General features: G+C 47.6%; 1 protein-coding gene across 8 annotated transcripts in view; it reads left to right on the top strand.

The window, feature by feature from the left end:
• Nucleotides 1-22205, top strand: part of ATP2B4 (ATPase plasma membrane Ca2+ transporting 4) — a 114195-nt gene that overhangs the window by 841 nt on the left and 91149 nt on the right. For 2 of the 8 annotated variants that reach the window (XM_017950373.2, XM_031656833.1), the window contains exon 1: nt 301-620. The exons of the other annotated variants lie outside the window; for them this stretch is intronic. The gene's annotated coding sequence lies outside the window, so the exon portion shown is untranslated. Of the gene's footprint in view, nt 1-300; nt 621-22205 lie in introns of those variants that run through there. 8 annotated transcript variants of the gene reach the window in all.

Here is a 22205-nt window from a genome sequence, read left to right as displayed (position 1 = left end):
ATTCCTGTGCTATGGGGTAGGGGAATGGAGGGACTCTCTTTTTGACACCAAAATTGAACTCTTGGAAAAAACATTTATCTCCACTCCCTCAACCCATTCCATTCCTGCCCTCCCCTTCCCCCTTGGCTTGGGAATGAGACGCAGGATGGAAAACTGTTGCAAAAATATTTTCCGTGTCTGTTCCCTTTCTCAAAAGCCCAAAAGAGAGATGGAAAAAAAAAAAAAAAGGAACTAAAGAAATCTTCGGCAGGAAAGGGGGGCTGCAGCGGGAACTAGGAGAGGGGCACTTTGGGGCCATGGGGTAGAGGTGGGCTGGGAGAAGTTGGGAGGAGTAGGGGAAGGAGAGTGCACAAATTAAATTTCTTTAGCTTTGCAGAGAAACCTAAGCAGTTTCTCTGTGTTGCTTGCAAAACATCCTCAGACTTTCACATCTATAATTAGCTGTGGAAAAAGCTGGGAGTTCCCTCGTACCGCTGTTGTTTGAGAGTGTGTGAGCGTCCAGAACCAACTGTATGAGTGTCTCCGAGGGCACCGCCCCACACATCTCTGGTCCCAAAGGGGAGGAAGGAGAAGGGTGAATTGAAAAGTTTCCGATTTCAAGGCTGGAGACTGTGGGGCTGGTGAGTGTTTGGCAGACGGGGTGGGCCACAGGCATCTGTGGAAGGGTCCCTGAGCATCTTGGGTCACTTCCTTGGTTTGCTGAAGAGCTAGGAATTAAGAATGGGATTGTCCTTCCTGCTCTCCCTTCTCTCTTTCTCTTACATACTTGGTTCGCTCTTGGTAGAGGGGGCTGCTGGCATCCTTCCCCGAGTCAAGTCTGGCCTCATACACTCCTCCACCTCCCTGAGGGTACCCGCCGCTCTTCTCCAACTGGGTGTGGAGGGTGCAGGAGTGCCCAGCCACATCTTGGGAGGGAAGTGGGCACTCTGCTGGCCAGAGGCACCTCCCTCCTGGGCATTCCTGCCGGACTTACAATAACTTGCAGACAAGATGCCGGCGCCTGCTGGCCGGGCAGGGGGAATGTCAGATGAAGCAATAGGCCAGCATTCAACTGAGGCCCCTGTGGGGAGGTGAAAGGAGTTGGGGAGGGAAGGGAAACAAAATCCCATTCTGTAGTGCTCCCTCCTCTGGGTGAGGAGTCTGGCAGGGAGTCTAGAGACCCTCGCCCTGCTCCTTAAGCCCCTCCCCAAGCTGCCCTTTCTCCAGGGCTTCTCATTGGAGGCCCTCCTGTGCCCCCTTCACTCTGGGCCCTCTACCTGGAGGAAGGAGACCAAGCTTATTCCAGGCTGGGCCAGGCCCAGGAAAGGAGCCTGGGGGTGAGGAGGGGCTGGGCCAGGAGCGTTTAGGAAGAAGGGGACGGAAAGAGGCCTCCTAGCCCATGAGCTGAGTTACCCTCCTTGGCTGAGGGTGGTGGCTTGGGGAGCAGACTCTGGGAGGGGCAGGAAGGATGGTGGCAGCTTGGTAAGCCGTGTTCTGGAAGGTGGGCCCTAAACCCTGAAGCAGACAGGTCTGTGGGAATCAGGCTGGGGGAGAGGAAACACCTGCCTTCAGCCCCAGGGCTTGGAGGAGTGGTAAAGGCTACAGCTGAGAAACTGGGGGAGAAGGAAGCAAAACACTTAGAGGAGAGCTCATCTCGGGGCTGAGGAAGCAACAGGAACCGATTTTCATTTTGAGGTGTTAATTGATCTGACTGCACCCCATTGGCTGGACTCTTCCCTACCTGTATTCTGGTCGATAAGGGAATGAGGCCTTCCCCAGTGGGCAGGGGCCCCAAGACAGAATCAATGCCCGTGTTCTGGAGGGAGGGGATCCATTTCTTTCCTCCTCCTCGGGAGTCCCATCCTCCCTGCCACCATCTTGCTGAGGTGCAACCCCGAAAATCACGCCGCTTCCGCCGCGGCCTCCCATCGTGGGGGCCCAGAGTGTCACTATTCCTGCAGCCGGCCTTCCTATTTTCAGTAATCTGATTAGGGGTCGATGTTGACGGGCTCAGGGACTGCTTCTCCGTGAGGTCGTTATTTAGCGCGCACCGGGTTGCCTGCTCCCGCGGCTTTGAGCCTGGGGTCGCTGCCAAAGCGGGGAATCGGCTCCCGCAGTCTCAGCCCTTCCCCCGGGGCTCGGGGCGGGATCGACTGCGCAACCCCGCGGCCCCTCCGCTTTCCGCGGCCTCTGCGACCCCGCCCCGCCAGCCTCTCCGCTGCTGGGCTCCACCCTCCCGGGCTCTGCCGTAGTCTGAGAACTCCGTGGAGAATGCGAACTGAGCTGCCAACGGAGGCTTCCTGCCTTCCAGGTCGTGCCGAGCCTCAGACCCTTCTCCCTTCCATTTACCACCAAGTCTCCGGATTGAAGGTCAAGTCAAAGGAGCACAGCCTGTCTTACCCCTGGGACTCCCAGCGCCCAGCACAGAGCCTGGGACGTTAGAGCGCTGGGTCAACGCGCATTGAGAGAAGTACGGGCAGTTTAGGGGGCCTTGGAATCAGCCTGATGCCAGCGAGTTCCTAACCCGCCGTCTGGCCTCCAGTTTCCCTTCTGCACAATGAAAAGCCTGCTCTCCACGGTAGAGGTGACAGGGCGTGGCTAGGCAGATTTGTCACATTGCTGTGGTCTTCGTCAGAAGAAAATCAAAATGAGAGGACCCAGTTAGGGGCAGAAGGAGAGCGGTTAGAATTTGCCGAAGGTGTGGGTGCTGGAAGAGGTAAGGTGGTGTGTAGGGGCTGGACGTCCTGGGCCAGGATATCGGGAGGCTTTACTCTTCCCCACTCCCACTGACCCGAGGTCCTGAGAGGAACAGGGGCTGGGCTGCTCCCTGCCACCTGTCAGCAGGTCAAGCCTTCCACTGCAAACTGCCTCTTATTCAAGAATTTAGCTTCTCTCCAAAACTCCGAAACCCCGATGGGCACTTTTCTCTCTCTCTCTCTTTTTTTTTTTTTTTTTTTCAATGCTCCTGGCCTTGGACCCAGCACCCAAAGACATGGATCAGCCCTGCCCACTAGGACAGAGCATTGCAGACCCACTAAACCTTGGAGAGAGGAAAGAATCTTGTTCATTCTTAGTCCCCAGAATGACCAAGACAAACCCCGTTAGCCAAACCCCTAAAAAACTGTTGGATTTAGGTTAGATTAGCTCCAAACTCCAAGGTTAGATTAGCAATCTGACCTTGAAGGGGAACACCCCACTCAGAGTCTTAACTATCCTTCTCTGGAAGGATTCTTCAGGCAATCTGAATTCTTCCCCCAAAGGGTGCCTCTCAAACAAGGCTCCCTATGCAGTCCAGCTCCCTGTTTCTTAGATAAGCATTGATTCCTATCATCCCAGTCGGTATTTGGTGGGTAGGGCTGAGAAGGAAAGAGCGATGAGAAAAGCAAGGCCTCTGCCTTGTCAGACTGGGATGACAACCTTTCTCCACTCATTTCCCCTTTTCTACAGGTCATAGGATTAGAGCAGGCCCTGAGGCTGGAGTCCAAAATGCTTGTGTGGAATGTTTTGCCCTTGGCTTCCTCTGCCAGTATCTCTCTTTGTGTCCTCTTTCCTCTTTCCCTTGTGTGAGCCATTCTTGTTCCACTGACTTATTTCCTCCGCACATGTTAAAACAGAAATGACAGAGACTTTCTATTTCTGCCTCTACCTTAAGCCAGTCCTCTGTGTTCAGCCTACACCAACTTGGGTTGAGGAGGGAAACCAGGCAGGATCTAGTGAGAACCAGAGCCAAGGGCCCCAGGTCAGAGAAGAGGCTGTTGAGAGGCAGTCTATGTGTGAAGGGATAGTAGAGAGGCCGAAGGAAAGAAAAGGATTGAGAACATAGGTGCCAAGGGGCAGAGCCCCCATTTCTACCTTTCCTCACCCCAGTTCCTGTCTGCCTGAGATCCTCAGCCTCATCACTCACCTCTGCTCTAGTTTCCCAAGTTTCATGCACAAACCCCTGGGACAACTCAGGGAAGATGAACTGGGATGGGATTAATAAGACCCCCTTCCTCTTGCCTTTCTGCCACTTCACTTGGGGTGTGGCAGAGGGAGTTTGGAGCAGTGTGTTTATTGGTAGGAAGGTCAAGGACTCTCAGCTAGGTTCAAGGAAAGTCTTAGCTTAGAACACCTCATAGCAAGGTCTACCTAGGTTGCATAATCAATGCCAGGAGTACAAACCAGTAGTACACCCTCAATGGAGAGGAAGTTAGCAGCATCTAACAAAGCTACATACACATTTACCCAGCAACCCTACTTCTAGGAATTTATCCAGAAGATGCTCATTCACAAATATGGAAAGATACGTACAAGGTGATTTTTTTTTTTTTTTTTTTTTGAGACAGAGTCTCCCTCTGTCGCCCGGGCTAGAGTGCAGTGGCGCGATCTTGGCTCACTTCAAGCTCCACCTTCCCGGTTCAAGCAATTCTGTCTCAGCCTTGTGAGTAGTTGGGATTACAAGTGCACGCCACCACGCCAGCCAATTTTTTGTATTTTAGTAGAGATGGGATTTCACCGTGTTGCCCAGGCTGGTCTCAAACTCCTGAGCTCAGGTAGTCCACCTACCTCAGCTTCCCAAAGTGCTGAGATTATAGGCGTGAGCCACCAAGACCAGCCACAAGGTGTTTTTTTTTTGTTTTTGTTTTTGTTTTTTTTTTGAGGCGGAGTCTCGCTCTGTCGCCCAGGCTGGAGTGCAGTGGCGCGATCTCGGCTCACTGCAAGCTCCGCCTCCGGGGTTTACGCCATTCTCCTGCCTCAGCCTCCCGAGTAGCTGGGACTACAGGCGCCGCCACTACGCCCGGCTAATTTTTTGTATTTTTAGTAGAGACGGGGTTTCACTGTGTTAGCCAGGATGGTCTCGATCTACTGACCTCGTGATCCGCCCGTCTCGGCCTCCCAAAGTGCTGGGATTACAGGCTTGAGCCACCGCGCCCGGCCCACAAGGTGTTTTTTAAAGGCATATTTACAATAGGAAATCATTGGAAGCTATCCAAATGCCCATTCTTAAGAAAATGGTTGAACAAACAATGGTACATCCATACAATAGAATACTAGGCAGCCAAAAAGAAAAAAAAAGAATGACTGGGAGCCCTGTGAACTTACATGATATGATTGTTAGGATATATTATTAAGTGAAAAAACCAAGACGTAGTACAGTATATAGTATGCCACCTTTGGGATAAGAAAGCAGGAGAAGTAAGAATTTTGTTTTTTTTTTTTTTCTTTTTTTTGAGATGGAGCCTGTCGCCCAGGCTGGAGTGGGGTGGCGGGATCTCGGCTCATTGCAAGCTCCGCCTGCCAGATTCACGTCATTCTCCTGCCTCAGCTTCCCAAGTAGCTGGGACTACAGGCACCCGCCACCACGCCTGGCTAATTTTTTGTATTTTTAGTAAAGACAGGGTTTCACTGTGTTAGCCAGGATGGTCTCGATCTCCTGACCTCATGATCCACCCGCCTTGGCCTCCCGACGTGCTGGGATTACAGGCTTGAGCCACCACGCCTGGCCTAATTCAAGTACTTTTTAAGCTTAAAACCCTGATTCTATATTCTTTGTGGAATTCATATTTTAAGTAAGAAAAAAAAAAAAACTACAAAGAAATATTGACCTTTACTTTGTAGACATGTTATTGGTTGCAGTATTTGTGTCATAAATTGGAAACTATGTTTTGTTTACTGTATGATAGATGAAATGAGTAACTATGGTGATATTTCTGGAAATCAGGGTCTCACTATGGAAAAAGAGAGATACAAGTATGGAACCAGGGAAGGGGAAATAGAATCTTGTGGGGTTTTTTGTATATCTTGTGGGTCTGTCCACTGAAAGGACTGTGGACAGGAACACACCTAGTACCTGGATTTTTATTTCTAAGTACAACTTCCCACGGGGGAGGTTGTAAGGAACAGGGCTCCCTGAAGAAATGACTAATTCCAAGTCTGAGACCAGGAAAGTATAAGTGAACTATGTTGTGCCGGAAACTAGAGCGTGCTCATGTCATGACATGTTGGCACAGGAGCTGGCTTAAAGGGTCTCCCGCCAGCCAGGTGTGAAACGCATTGAGCATTCAAAAGGATAATGGTAATAGATTGTAACACATTGAAGATTAAAAGTTCCTTGAGTTTATTTTGACAGTTGACCTGGAAAGGGAGGAGCAGGGAGGGAAAACTCTTAACAGAAATGCCAACGAGGCTAGACACAAGGCCTCACTCTGTAATCCTACCACATTCGGAGGCCAAGGTGGGAGGATCGCTGGAGCCCAGGAGTTTGAGGCTCCCATAAGCTCTGATCATGACACTGCACTCCAGAATGCATGATAAAGCAAGACTCGGTCTCAAAAAATTAAAAAGTAAATGCCAGTTGGGCATGGTGGTGCCAGCTGGGCATGCCTGTAATCCCAACACTTTGGGAGGCCCAGGCAGGTGGATTACTTGAGGTCAGGAGTTTGAGACCAACCTGGCTAACGTGGTGAAACCCTGTCTCTACTAAAAATATAAAAATTAGCCAGAAATTAATTGAACTCAGGAGGCGGAGTTTGCAATGAGCCAAGATCACGCCACTGCACTTCCAGCCTGGGAGACAGAGCAAGACTCTGTATCAAATAAATAAATAAATAAGTAAATTCCAACTAATAAAATCTAGTAGTAATGACAACATTTTTCTTTAAATTTAATTTAATTTTATGGGAGGCTGAGGTGGGTAGATCATCTGAGGTTGGGAGTTTTAGACTAGCCTGACCAACATGGAGAAACCCTGTCTCTACTAAAAATAGAAAATTAGCCGGGCATGGTGGTGTATACCTGTAATCCCAGCTACTTGGGAGGCTGAAGCAGGATAATCGCTTGAACCCAGGAGGCGAAGGTTGTAGTGAGCCAAGATCACGCTATTGCAGTCCAGCCTAGGCAAGAAGAGTGAAACTCCATCTTAAAAAAAAAACATTTTTTAAATTTAATTTTTAATAGACAAATACTAGTTTCATATATGTATGGGATGCAATGTGGTGTTTTGATGTATGTATACATTATGGAATGATTCAGTCAAACTATCAACATATCCATCACCTCACGCATTTATCATTGTTTTTGTAGTGTAAACATTTAAAATCTTAGCAATTCTGAAACATGCGTTACATTAACTGTAGTCACCATGTTGTGCAGTAAATCTCAGAAACATTCCTTCTGTCTAATTGAAACTTTGCATCTTTTAGCCAACATTATCTTTATTTATTTACCTATTTTTAGAGATAGGGTCTCACTCTGTCAGCCATGTTGGAGTGCAGTGGCCCATAGCTTGAACTCCTAGGCTCAGGTGATGCTCTTGCCTCAGCCTCCCAAAGCACCAGAATAATGAGTGAGCCACTGTGCTAGGTTGGAACTTTAAATTGACCAGTTTGCAGCCTCTACTCTAATAGCTGATTTAGTCTAGCGTTTAATGGATACTAAATCTTTCACCCAATGGGGTGAAAGATTGGTCTTAGCATAGCTTAGTTTGGGCTGCTGAAACAACATCATAGACTGGGTGGCTTAATAAGCAACAGAAATGTATCTCTTCGTTTGTTTGTTTGTTTTTGAGACCGGGTCTTGCTTTGTCATCCAGCTGGAGTGCAGGGACACTATTACAATTGACAGCAGCCTTGATCTCCTGGGCTCGAGCTATCCTCCCACCTCAGCCTCCCAAGTGGCTAGGACTACAGGCGCATGCCATCATGCCTTGCTAATTTTCATATTTTTTGTAGAGACGGGGTTTCACCATGTTGTCCAGATTGGTCTCGAACTCCTGGGCTCAAGCAATCCACCTGCTTCAGCTTCCCAAAGTGTGGGGATTACAGGAATGAGCCACTGCACCCGGCCTCATTTATTTATTTAATTTTATTATTATTATTATTATTATTTTGAGATGGAGTTTTGCTCTTGTTGCCCAGGCTGGAGTGCAATGGCACAATCTCAGCTTACCGCAACCTCCACCTCCTGGGTTCAAACGATTCTGCTGCCTCAGCCTCCTGAGTAGCTGGAATTACAGGCATGCACCACTACACCCAGCTAATTTTGTATTTTTAGTGGAGATGGGGTTTCTCCATGTTGGTCAGGCTGGTCTGAAACTCCTGACCTCAGGTGATCCACCTTCCTCAGCCTCCCAAAGTGCTGGGATTACAGGTATGAGCTACCACGCTCAGCCCCCATTTATTTTTGAAACAGGGCCTTGTTCTGTCACCCAGGCTGAAGTGCAGTGGTGCAGTCATAGCTCACTGCAGCCTAAAACTCCTAGGTTCAAGCAATCCTCCCACCTCAGCCTCCCAAGTAGCTGGAGCAGGTGCATGACACCATGGCTGGCTGATTTTGTTATTGTTGTTGTTGTTTTGTAGAGACGAATGACATAGCAAGACTCCACCTCTACAAAATAAAAAATTAGCTGGGCATAGTGGCTGTGCACCTGTCTGTAGTCCTACCTACTCAGCAGGCTGAGGCGGGAGGATAACTTGAACCCAACAGGTCGAGATTGCAGTGAGCTGTGATCATGACACTGTACTCCAGCCTGGTTGACAGAGTGAGACCCTGTCTCAAAAAAAAAAAAAAAAAAGATGAAACTAAGTAAAGGGTCTGCAGTTGTTTGTTGTGCTATCTTTTTCAACCTTTCAGGTTTGAAATTTTTCCAAACACTTAGCCAGAGAGAGAAGTCCATGCCAGAGGCACTCCTAGATTCCTGGTTTCTTCTCACCTTATCTGCAAAACTCCTGACCAATAGGAGTGTCTTTTCTAAGCTCTTGAGTGCTGAGAGTCCCCATGGAACACACAGAGGGATCTTCTGAGAAAGTAAGGTCCCTTAGGAAGCCTTCCTTCCCACCCTCACTGCTCCCCACCCACAGCCTCTTCTGTCCAGACAGGAGCAGCTGTGCCCTGATGGGTGGGCCACAAAGGGAGGCAGGATGACAGACATCCTCCCACCATGCCATGCGGCCAGCTGAGGGAACCTGGGGACTGAGGGCTTCCAGAGTCACCCGCCTAACTTTTGAGGAGGGCGGTCCCAGGCTGTAAGAGAAGAAATTGACCAAACAGCCCAGAGATTGTTGCTGACCAACCTTTAGCATCCCTTAGAATTCTCTAATTAGGTGATTCTGGAAGAAACCAGCAAGCAGTGCCTGCCCAGAGCCTTCACGCCTGAGTTAAGCAAGGCCTTCTAGGCAATCCCTTGGCAAGGACAGCACACCTGACTCTCCTGTCATTGACCCAAATCATTGTGCTACCCACCCCCACCTCCCCATCCTGGTCCTCGCTCTGGAGAGAGATTGAGTTTCCAGGATGGCTTCTCTCTCTTTTTCTCTCCCTCTCTTCTCCTGGAAACCCTGGGGCTAGGCCCTACATGACTCAGGGCTCTTTTTACGTAGGCTCATGTAGGCGAGGGCTATTAATCCTTTAGTCAATTCCCCTTCTGTGTTGGTGAGGGAGCCTGAAAGAGCGGGAGCCAGGAAGTTGGAAGGGGGCAGACAGGGAGGAGTTTGTTCTAGTGGGCTGCCAGGCTTGCCAGAAGAGCACGGGACTGGGAGTCAGAAAAGTGGTCATCTGGACTCTTGTCTGCTGTGCAACCTTGATTGAAGCAGGGGATATCTCTGAGCCTTCATCAACTGCACTGTTACATGAAACCAAGTTTGGACATACAGATATTCCTGATTCAAGACCCTCCTCTTCTATAGAAGACAAAGGAGTAAAACTCTCAATGCCCAAACCAAACTCTTTTATCACAGATAGAATCTAGCACAATGTAACAACTTGCAAATCCCACCCTTCTGCCCAGGATAAGCAGGGGAAAAGAGGCCAAAAAGCATATGTCTTTGGACTGCCACCATTGAGGTTTGGGAGTAGAACAGGTTCTAAGATTTCCCACCTCCACCTGCCCGGAACTTCGATTAGGAAGTACCTTCCAAGGCCGTAATTCTGCTATGTCCTAGGCCAGAAACTAAGGCATATTAGCTAGAGGTAGAGAAATTCAAATTTTCACAAAGTTTCCTAGGGCACATAATCCCTCAAAAGTTATTAGATTGAACCATATGAAAATGCCAATATACAACCGCTTTTGACCTACAAAGGCAATTCGTTTAGCTCACCTACAATATTATTCGACATTGGAGTAATGTCAGTGGGATTGTAGTCAGTGTTGTGAGCTGGAGAGATTAGGTTTTCATGTGAGCTGTGGGTTGGATTAGAAATTCGGGCAAAGTCGCCAGCTGCTAGGCCAGCTTACCCTCCTTGCCAATCCAGACTTTCGGCCCTAGAGGTAGACATGTTGGCAGAGCCCTTGTTTGGACTCTGGCTGAGATTCTAGCATTAGCCTTCCTGGCAACTGGCCAGGGAAACTGCCCAAGGTAGAGAGGAATGTATCATCCATCTATAGTCCGCTATTCTTGTGTCCCGAATGCCCTGCTTCCTATCTTGGGAGCTGAAGATGGAGGAAAATTTAAGAAAGGAGGAGATAGGAAATACCGGCCCTATTCGTCCTCTGTCTAGGGGGATACAAGACCGGGAACACACACTTGAAATCTCATTTGGCACAGGGACACATGACCTAGTGATGGCTGGTAGCTACTAATAGGATGGCTGGGGGCTGAAGGGGCGTTAGTAGGAATGGGGAGACTAGAATTTGGCAGGGCTCAACTGGAAATTATTCATGGAGGAGGTGACTGCCAAACAGGATTTTAAAGAGAAAGAATAGATTTGATGGAGGAGGGGAGGGGAGATGGAGAGGAAGGGGCATGCTGCTGCATCCCGACTGAGGACACTCGGAGCATCCTGGAGAATCGGTCTGGCAGGTAAGGGAGGCTGTCTGATCCCACTCGCTGGAAGGCCTCCAGCCTTTGTCTGAGCCAGCGCCGGTACCGTGGGCAGGATGGCATCTGGCAGCAGCGGCCTGCCGCCTGTCGCTCTCCTGGCACTCATGGACCATTAGGATGATTTTTTGATGTTTCCTCCCTGCCGTCCATGTTACAACCTTCTTTGTGGGGAGCACTCATATGACATCTGTTAGGATGCAAGGATAGGCACAGTAAGCATCCATTTCAGGGGCTTTCTGACCTTGTACAGGGGAGGGCGGTCACCAGGCTTTGGGCTGGTCACCAGTCTCATTTTATTGAGACAGAGCATTTGAGATGGACGGAGAACTGGAACCTCGAGACTTGCCCAAAGACGCTGGGTTAGTTTGAGGCAGAACTGGGGGTACAGCCCAGTTCTCCCCACTCCAAGACTGGACCCTCGACCCCATCACTGCAACACTGTGTGACCAGATCAACACCAAACTTCCCTGGTACCCAACGTCTCTACCCACATGGCAGGGAGAACTATCCCTGTCCCTCCAAGGATGGTATGAGGTCATGTGCTAGGAGCAATTTGGAAGACAGATTCTAGAAACCATAAAGGTGCTGGTGGCATGATTGTTATTGTTGCTGTTATTATTAACAATTAAGGTCGTTAGCACTACAGAAAATGCAAAGAAGAATTTGGCACTGCCCACATCACCGTGCAGCTCACATCACCATGCAGCTCTTAACGGTCCCCTCCACAGCTCCTCCTTGCACACTGGGCCTTGAGCTGAGAGAGGCAGGGTAATTGAGAGGGGAGGCAGAAGTCCTGGAAAGAGGTGGGTAGAGACCTCCTCCTGCCAGGGTATTCTTGGCCCTACCCTTTCCTCAGGGTGTGGCTCCTCCAAAAGGTCAGAGGAAGTGCAGAGGGGAAGCAGTATTAACTCCATCCTTCCTTAGCAGCTGTTTAAGTCAGGTTGGCCGCTGATCTCTGATTTGGGGTCTAAGAGTCAAGAGGGCGGGGTCACCATAATGTGACAGCCCAGGCTGATTTGATTGCCAGAGCCAGTCTGTCATTCATTTGCTTTTTCACGTACCCATTTATTTATCCAACAAACATGAAGTGAGCATAGACCATATGCCAAGCACTATGTTAAGGGTTTGGGAAGAAGTGGTATCCAGGAGGCGAAGGAAGGGCTAAGCAGCACTGACCTTAAGCTCAGGGATGATTGTCCCGAGCCTGGGAACTCACAGCAAGCCCTGCTTGTTGGTAGTGCTCCAGAGAATTAGCATTTGTTTCCCTGGAGAGCACATTTAACCCTTGACTTCAGGGAGGTAAGATCTAGACCTGACACTCAACTGAGCTGGGAGGGGCTTTAGATATAATTGCAGGGCAGCCCCTGGTGTTAGCAGTGAGACCATGGCCTGAATGGTAAAGGGCTTGCGCTTGTCCTTTGCTAAAGAAAGCCTTCTCCTGGACCGGGGCACGGTGATGAAGCTGGGTGTGGGTCCAGCCTGGTTTATTCAGCCGCTTCATTGGCCTCCTGGTGTTCCCTGACTTTACCATCTCCTGCTTATATCTGGAGCCTCTGCCTCTGATGGGGTGGAGATATTCTGTTGCTGGGATGCCCAGAGGAATCCAAATGGTACTGAGAAATAAAACAATACCTCTCTAGAAAAGCCCTCCAGTTTCTTCTCCAGTCTTTACCTCTCATTTCAGCCTCTTAATCCCTATTTTCAGAGGCAATGTGGTATAAAGGATAAAGGGGTGGATTTAGCTTCAGTTGGTACATGCTGTACACATCTGCACCTAGCCTGAGTTTTGCCCTCTTTAAAGTTTGTATAATAACACCTTTCGTTGTGTACCCCATAGAGTGTTATGACAGACAAATAAGGTATTGTAGGTAAAAGCATCCCATAAACATTGAAGTGCTAGATATACATAAAGCTTATCATTCCAGTGACCCCCCTCTTCCTATTCCCCTTCTCCATCTCAGTTCCTTCTCTGGATTGCCCAACCTCTTGACCCCACTCCCCAGAACATCCTCCTGTTCTCTGTGTGCTCCCACTTCTGCTCTCACTGCATACTCCCTCCTTGCCTAGATTAAGACCTAAAACAACACTTGTTGCATATTTTTTTGAGACAGGGTCTCACTCGCGTCGCCCAGGCTGGAGTACAGTGGTGCAGTCATGGCTCACTGCAACCTCGACTTCCTGGGGTCAGGTGATTCTCCCACTTCAGCCTCCCTTGTAACTGGGACTACAGGTGCGTGCCACCATGCCCAGCTAATATATATATATATATATAGTATTTTTAGTGGAGATGGGGTTTCACTATGTTGCCCAGGCTGGTCTCAAACTCCTGGTCTCAAGCAATCTGCCCACCTTGGCCTCCCAGAGTGCTGGGATTAGACGTGTGAGCCACTGCGCCCAGCTCTTGTCACATCTTAAATAATTATGACAATGGTAGGAGTAATAATCTGAGCTAACATTTATTATTTATGTGATAGGTATTAAACTTGAATCATCTCATTTAATATTCTCAGCGAACGGTGAGGTCGATACTAGCATTGTCTTCATTTTCCACATTGATAAAGATGTTCATAAACCATAAGGCTAAGATGCACCCTTAGTTTAGCCCGTTTATAGATTTCCTCTTTCCATGGCTGAGTGACTGACTGGTTGTCAAGAACATGGGGAGTTTCAACAGCATTTATTGAATGTCGACTAAATGCCAGATGCTTCCAAATTATGTCACAACAACCACCTTCTGAGACAGGTACAGGCTTTGTCTTGGAGATCATCTGGTTGTGAGAACAGAAGCCTACTCAAAGAAGCAAAAGTAAAAGGGAGCTTTATTAGAACATTACAGGGAAATAGCACAGAACTTAGGTGTGGGAAGTGTAGCCCTTCTGTGGGCCACACCTACATCCTGGAGCTGTAGCACTCTCTTCTTCACAGATGGGCTCCTGCTGTTTCCCCACAAGCACAGGACCCGTTGCGGGTGAACCAGGCAGTAGGTTCTATCTCTCAGCCCATGTGGCCTTCCTGCTTAGCTCTCCAAAGTAAATTAACTCTGTCTCTCAGTCCAAACTCCAACAGATGCTGATTCCAGCTTAGATCTGATGTCCACTGCACTCCAGTGATCTGTGGCTTGCGGCAGGGGAGGGAGACTAATCAGGTCTATCTTTTCCATTAGGTCTAGGGGTGGGAGCAGACATTTCTAGAGGGAAAATTCACTGACCTTAGGTTGATTCAAACCCAACTACGTTGTTCAGCACACCAGACTCTCTCTAGGGTATCTTAAAGATAATGCTCTGGTTGAAGCCCTTAAATAACAGAGCATGTGAGTTGTCCCAGAATCTGTGGATTCAGCTGGGACTGGAAAAATAGTATTAACCATTTTTGAACCCTGCTCTGTGCCAGGCAATTAACATGCATTATCTGTAATCCTTACAACAGTCCTACAACATGCTATGGTTCCCATTTTACAGATAAGAAAGCTAACACTCAGTGAGTTAAATAGCTTGCCCAGAGATCATCTGGCTCATTAGGGTTGGGGCTGATATCTGACCCAGGCCTGACACCAAAGCTCATGGCCTTTCTAATACACAAAAAAGGGTTATTTACTCTCCTGGAAGATAAGCTCCATGAGAGCAAGGATATTCGTCTTGCTCGTTGATATATCCCAAGTGCCTAGAACAGTATTTGGCACATAGTAAGTACTCAATAAAAAAAAAATCATCAAGTGGATTTTGCTTTGGTAACTTTTGTACTCCTAGGCTTCCCAGTGTCAGAGGGAAAAAGGACTCAGACAGTGGGCCACTGAGACCAGCGGGGTAACCCTCTGGGTATGCTTCTGGTCCCTAACCCCCACAGCCTACTATGTTTTGTTTGTTTTCATTTTTGTTTTTGTTTTTGTTTTTAGAGACAGGATTTCACTTTGTCGCCCAGGCTGGAGTGTAGTGGTGTCATCATGGCTCACCGTAGCCTCCAACTCCTGGGCTCAAGGGATCCTCCCAACTCAGCCTCCTGAGTAGCTGGGACTACAGGTGTGCATCACCACACCCAGCTAATTTAAAAAAATTTTTTTTTTAGAAATGGGTCTTGCTATGTTGCTCAAGCTGGTCTCAAATTTCTGGGCTCAAGCAATCCACCTGCCTCTGCCCCCCAAAGTGCTGGGATTGCAGGCATGAATCACTGCACCTGGCCTCACAGTCTAATCTGATAGGGGACATTAGGAGCAATATAAAAAGTCTGAAAGAAAGTATGACCCTGGATTTATCTGTTTTCTGTTTGTATATCTGACCTAAGCCATTTAGCCCTGTAAGAGGAGCAGTTGAAAAGAGATTTCCTTAACACTGGAAAATCCATTTACTGGGACTAGGAAACAGGATGCTGAGGTCCTATATTGATAGAGAAAAGAATGCAAATTTCCACTGGGTTTTCCGCCCTAGGGGTCAGAGCTTACCAAATCCTGAATCCATTCCTGTTCCTTTCTGTATAACAATGCTCTGTGTCCTAACTCACCCAATTGGCCTTCCAATCCCAGCAGGTGGTGTTATATAAAAGTGCAGATTTGAGGGAGTGTGATGGAACTGGGTTCAAGTCTGGCTGGCCAGCTATGTGACCATGGACAAATTATTTAGGCTCTCACACTCAATTTCCTCTGGAAAATGTGAACATACACAAATGCAGAGTGATACATGTTCTGAGTGCCTGGCTCACTACTATGAGCCAGAGTAGTCATTGAATTTTAATTTTTCCTCTTTTGTCCCTCTATTTCTCCCTTTCTTTTCCATGGAGCCTGGCACCAGCCTGCCCACCTGCTCCCTGCTAACCTCTGGACTCAGTATATTTATAAAAGGGTCATAGCCTATTGTCTCCCAGTAACAAAAGGCCCAGAGGCCCCAGCCTCCTGCACCTCTCCATCAAGGGGCTGACCAGGGGCCCCATCATTTCCATGAGACAGGTTACCCTCTTGGTGCCAGCTCTACGGCTTTGCTTGATATTTGAGCAAGAAGAGTCCTGGTGAAATAAGGCAGAGTGGAGGAGACAGCTGCAACCACCTCACCTTGTTTACTCTTGCCCTGCATTCCTCCCCTAGGAGTAGATGCTGTAGAAGTCAATGCTGGGAAATCTCTTGTTGATGGAGGGAGTCAGACTGGGTGACAACACTACTTGTTTTTGTAGAAGCTGTAGCCCAAGGGTGCTATCACTATTTGGTCACCCAGATCAACTGTCAGCTGCACTGGAATTGAGCTGCCCCTGGATAAACAGGCAAGAGAGTCTCAGACTGGAATCTCCCTGCTTTTCCCAGCACACACCCACACAGAGACTTTAGCTGGCAAGAAGTGGCAGCTTGGCCGAGATAATGCGTGAACCAGAACTTGCCTTTCCTGGCTGGAAGGTGCTTGGCATTAAGTGCAGTTCTTGCTCCTGCTTCCTATAGATCACTTAAGTGCTCCAGGCTCTCTTGGAACAGGGAGAATTCTCTGGTCCCCTCCCAGTTTCTCAGGGATAGCATCCAATGATGGGAGATGGTTTCAGAGGCAGTGACTTACAGACAAGGGTGTGAATATTAGCTGAGAGTTCATGTGAACAGGCTTATGGCAGCGTGGTTTCTGAGATGCAGCGACTTGTTGGTTTTGGCTGCAGCGTTTTCACTGAGCCCACTCACCAGCCTGCAAGCTACTTAAAAGGAGAGTGATGCTTTAGTCATTCCTATATACTCAGTGTTTAGCACAGTCCTTGGCTCATAGAATGAGGATCAGTAAAGAATGGATGGATGGGCCAGGCATGGTGGCTCACGCCTATAATCTCAGCACTTTGGGAGGCCGAGGAGGGTGGATCACTAACGTCAGGGGTTCGAGACCAGCTTGGCCAACATGATGAAAACCCATCTCTACTAAAAGTACAAAAATCAGCCAGATGTTGTGGCATGTGCCTATAGTCTCAGCTACTCAGGAGCCTGAGGCAAGAGAATTGCTTGAACCCTGGAGGCAGAGGTTGCAGTAAGCCAAGATCGTGCCATGGCATTCCAGCCTGGGCAGCAGAGCAAGACTCCATCTTAAAAAGGAAAAAAAAAAAAAAAAAAAGAAGAATGGTTGGATGGATGGATGGATGGATGGGCATAAAGAAATAGAAAATTGTCTCTAAACAAATAGACGACGGTGAACTTTACCTTCTTCCTTCCCAGGGCCACCTTCCCTGCTCAAAACCTCATCATCTCATGCCTGAATAATTGCAAAGGTTTCTTAATGACAGGCAGGGTGGTCTAGAGAAGTGAGTTTCAGACTGGAAATTGGGAGACCTGGAATTTGAGCCACTTAAGTTGTTCTATCACTTTTGAAATATCACTGAACCTTTCTGGGCTTCAATTTGTTGAGAAGTAAAATGAATAGTTTGGGCTAAATGTACTTCTAGGATGTTTCAACTCTAACATTCTCTGCTTCCTCCTACCCAAACAATGCTACAGATTAATTATAGTTGGGTACCAACATTTAAAAGTAAGATCTCACTGCTGTCTTGCTCAGCTAGGCTTAGGTAACAGAGACTGGGGACATCTTCCTAGGAAGTTGGTGACTAGAATGTGAAAAGAAACAATGGCCAGTTCCCCAGGAGACTTGGCTTAGGAACTGGTCTCCTAGAATTATTGAGCCCTTGTCTAAGGAAGTTCCACCTTTCGCTCTCCCTCTTCAAACTCAAGCTGGGAGCTTGTGAGGCTCCCTGTAGCCCCACTCTGTATGACTCTATGTGGCCACTATGCCAAGGTGGAGAGGAGGTCTGGACACCATTTGGCATCCTAGTAATGGTGGTGATTCTCTTTTTACTTCTTTCTGGTGTCCAACGTCCTCTAGTGTCACTGGCACAAAACAGATCAGGCTATTGGAAGGCCACACTGCTTAAGAACAATGTCAGAAGATCCAGGCTCCCAGTTATATTCAGATTAGTGAAGTGCACCTTCTCCTAACTTACTCAGCTTGTCTCCTGCACCTAGTGCTATAAACGGTTGTGTTTCAGAGCTCCCCAGGCTGGCCGAATCCATAGTTCCAATCCCCAAAGTCCCTTGTCTAAATGCGATCTAACTTCTGCCCCAGTTTAACCCAGGGCTGTTTCTGACTCAGCCCCTGTCATCCTGCCTGGGCCCTAGGCAACACTGCCTCTCTAACGCCCTAGCTAGACAGAGCATTCCTGCTTACCCAACCCACAGACTCTCCCTACTTTCTGGGTTACATGCTTTTCTTCTGCTTGTTGCTTTATAGCTCAGTCCATTATTCTGTGATCTAATCTAGCTAGTTTTGTGAGTTTTTGTTTGTTTGTTTTTTCATTTAAAAAGCATCTATATTTTCTTTCATCAACTTTGCATTCATCACAGTCATCACTCCTCATTCAACACCTTCCCATCTTATATTCCCCTTTCTTTCTTTCTTTTTTTTTTTTTCTTTCTCCTGGAGATGGAGTCTCACTCTGTCACCCAGGCTGGAGTGCAGTGGTGCGATCTCGGCTCACTGCAACTCCGCCTCCTGAGTTCAAGCGATTCTTCTGCCTCAGCCTCCCAAATAGCTGGAATTACAAGCACCTGCCACTGTGCCTGGCTAATTTTTGTATTTTTAGTAGCAACAGGGTTTCACCATCTTAGTCAGGATGGTCTTGAACTCCTGACCTTGTGATCCATCTGCCTCAGCCTCCCAAATTGCTGGGATTACAGGCGTGAGCCACTGCACCCAGCCGTATATTCCCTTTTCATAGGAACGTTGACATAGTTAAACCCTACCTTATTCTATGATCATTCTTGTTTCAGTCACTTTTAGAGACACTACATCTCCAGAAGGGCTTTTGTTGTTTTCTCGGTGTACTTTAATCCAAATGGCAATTTTTTAGCCAAGTGGTTATTTTTTAAGAACATTTACTTTTTTTCCTGAGTATAAAAGTAATATGTAAAAAGGATCTCACACATACTGAGCACTTACTGTATTTCAGGCACCAAAACACATGCTAAAACTGCATGACCTCATTCCCTCCTCATGACAATCCTAATAAGGAAGGAGTCATTCTTATCTTCCCTTTCAAATAAAGAAACTAAGGCTCAGAGAGATAAAATACTTTTATCCAAGTTCCCACAACTACCAAGTGGTGGATGTGGAATTCAGATCATGGCTCCCAAACTTCAGAGTCCAAGGGTGTGGTGGCACGTGCCTGTAGTCCAGCACTTTGGGAGGCTGAGGCAGAAGAATTGCTTGAGTCCAGGAGTTTGAATCCAACTTGGGTGATATAACAAGACCCCATCTCTAAAAAATTTTAAAAAATAAAAGTAAAAAAAGACTCAAACAGGTGCGGTGGCTCCCGCCTGTAATCCCAGCACCTTAGGAGGCCAAGGCAGGTGGATCACCTGAGGTCAGGTGTTCAAGACCAGCCTGGTTAACGTGATGAAACTCCATCTCTACTAAAAGTACAAAAATTAGCTGGGCGTGGTGGCAGGTGCCTGTAATCCCAGCTACTCAGGAGGCTGAGGCAGGAGAATCACTTGAACCTGGGAGGGGGAGGTTGCAGTGAGCCAAGATTGTGCCACTGCACTTCAGCCTGGCAAGAGAGCGAGACTCCATCTCAAAAAAAATAAATAAAAATAAAAAAAGATTCTGAGCTATGCACTGCCTCTACACAGAATCATCCTAGAAAGTGTGGAATATTCAGAAAAGCATGAAGAGAAAACTAAAACTTTCACAAGTCCAGACATAACTGCTAACATTTTGGTGTAGTCTCTTTTAGTCTTTTATATACGCGGGTGAATACATACATTTTTTAAACGAAATTGGGAACACGTTGCATAATAAGATTTTGATTTAATTTTTTTTCCTACCCGGTACTAGATCATGAGCATTTTCCCACATCATAAAGAACTGGTCACAAGTCAGCCCCAAACATAGTCCAGTGGAATCCAATGACAGCAGGCAACCAGAGGCAAAGTGTCTGTGGTTTTAGAAGGGAAATAAAGAAGCTGAAGGGCCGGGCACAGTGGCTCATGCCTGTAATCCCAGCACTTTGGGAGGCTGAGGCTTGAGGCCAGGGTTTTAAGACCAGCCTGGGCAACTTAGTGAGACTCCATCACTTAAAAAAATAACAAATAAAAAAATTAAGTAGGTGTGGTGACGCACACCTGTAGTCCCAGCTACTCAGGAGACTGAGGCAGGAGGATCCCTTGAGTCCAGGGCTTTGAGGCTGCAGCGAGCTCTGATTGCACCACTGCACTCCAGCCTGGGCGACAGAGCAAGAGCTTCTCTCTAAAAAAACAGAAAACAAACAAACAAAAAAAAACAAATGGCTGGACACAGTGGCTCATGTCTATAATCCCAACACTTTGGGAGGCAAAGCAGGAGAATTGATCCCAAGAGTTCGAGACCAGCCTGGGCAACCTAGTCAGACCCCATCTCTACAAAACGTATGAAAATTAGCTGAGCGTAGTAGTGCGTGTCTGTGGTCTCAGCTACTCGGGAGGCTGAGGTGGGAGGCTTGCTTGAGTCCAGGAGGTTGAGGCTGCAGAGAGCCAAGATCGTGCCTCTGCACTCCAGCCTAGGCAACAGAGGAAGACTCTGTCCCAAAAAATTTAAAATATGAATAAATGATTAGGGGGAAAAAAAGTGCCGATGGCCATAGCCTTTGCTTTGGAAGATGATCACCTGGAGCCAGCCTGGGTGGTGCACAGGGTCTGATCCTGGGATGAGAAATCAGAGAGGGGAGAAGGCTTGGAACTCTTGGGTCGCCTTTGGGAAGTACCTTCCTTTATGTGTCTGGATCGCACATGAAGGTGTGAGAAGATGGGCAGGCCAACTTGTGTTTGAAGTGGGAGTCAAAATGTAAAGTGGCTTTTACGCAGGCTCAGCTAAAGGCCAGGCTTCTGGAATAAGATGTGGAACACCCTAAATAAAGCCCCCTATAAACGTGTGAGTGGGATTACTCATTCATGGCGGAGAGGCTGGCTCCTCCTGGTGGTTTGGGTTCTCATGCTGGCCTGTGATTGGAGAGAACCATAAAGATTTCCTGCCTTCATTCTCTTAAATGTATATGTGTGAAAGAGAAGCTAAGTATATTTTATCTGCAGCTATATTTTTAAAGAAAAGAAGCGTTTAAAAAAAAAAATCCAAGAATAGAGCAAGAAGGGGCAGAGAGAAAGGAAGATCTGGAGGCTGTCACCAGCCAAAAGATAATTAGCAACTGTGGGGCTGGGGACAAAGACAATGTCTAGTGTCTGTGATGGGACACTAGATGGGAAAGTCTCTGTGCTTATGGTGGGCCACTCGACACCCCTTGGCAGTTAGGCAGCTTTGGAGTGACAGCCTGAGGTGCCAGCCTCTTGGAGGTTGTACAACTGACTGCTACAAATTCAAGAGTGATAAAGAGTCCTGGTGGCCTCCATGACAGATACAGGCTGGTCCAAGGCACCTGTTCGGTGCAGGATCCAGGGCCAGGACATGGAGTCTTGGGTTCACCCATGAGCTGGTAGCACCTTTTGCCATATGACTCTGGGGAAGCCTTGGGCTACTCTGTGCTCACAGTTTGTCCCCTGACCCATACCAAGGTTTCACCCCTCCACCTTCCTCCTACCTGGGCATCTTAAGGACAGAGATGAGAAAAATGGAGGGAGATGCTTTGGGTTTCCATTATGAATATAAAGAGTTTTTCATCATTACATTGGTTATCTCAGAACCTCAGGGGAACCAATGTAATGCAACACATGGGAAGGAAACGGGGTATTATTGTTGAACATGCCACTTAACTGCTGCAGCCTTTTCACTCTCCTTAAAATATCAGATAATATCCTCTTGAATACCTTACAGGGTAAGGTAAGTGACAAGAATCACTTGAGATAATGGATGTGAAAGTACTTTGTGTACCATGGAGTACCTACAAATATACAGATTCGTAGTTTTGGAGATTGTTGCATGGGAAAGGCCTTCCTTACTCCCCTGAGGTTGGGGAGACCATTCATTTCTCCAGCTCCTATAAAATTTGAGTCCTCTTTCTTGAGTAGGGTGGCTTCTCTCCATGCTGTAGAGTGGGAGAGTTCCAGCAAATGTGAATGATGTGTTCAAAGTGGGCGAAAAATCTTGGAATCTTGGGGCATTAAAAAGAATTCCTTAATTTATTTCCACTCTTGACCAAGCCAGTAGCTAACAGTGTGACCTTAACCTCTTAACTCTGAGCAAGTCACTTAACCTCTGAGCCTCACTTGTCTCGTTCATCATTTGTTTGTATCCACAAACGATAGTTATGATAATCTAAGGAGAGAGGATGGAATCTAAATGGAAGTGCTTTGAAAAGTTCAAAGTGCTGCACTTTAGGGTGGGCATGGTGGTTCACACCTATAATCCCAGTTCTTTGGGAGACTGAGGAGAGCTTGAGCCCAGGAGTAACATGGGGAAACCCCATCTCTACCAAAACCAAACCAAAACAAAACAAAACAAAATT

The sequence above is a fragment of the Papio anubis genome, chromosome 1 (genome assembly GCF_008728515.1).
Source record: "Papio anubis isolate 15944 chromosome 1, Panubis1.0, whole genome shotgun sequence".
Lineage (NCBI taxonomy): Eukaryota > Metazoa > Chordata > Mammalia > Primates > Cercopithecidae > Papio > Papio anubis.
Note: the sequence above shows the minus strand (reverse complement) of the source record. Positions and strands in the feature narration are given on the sequence as shown.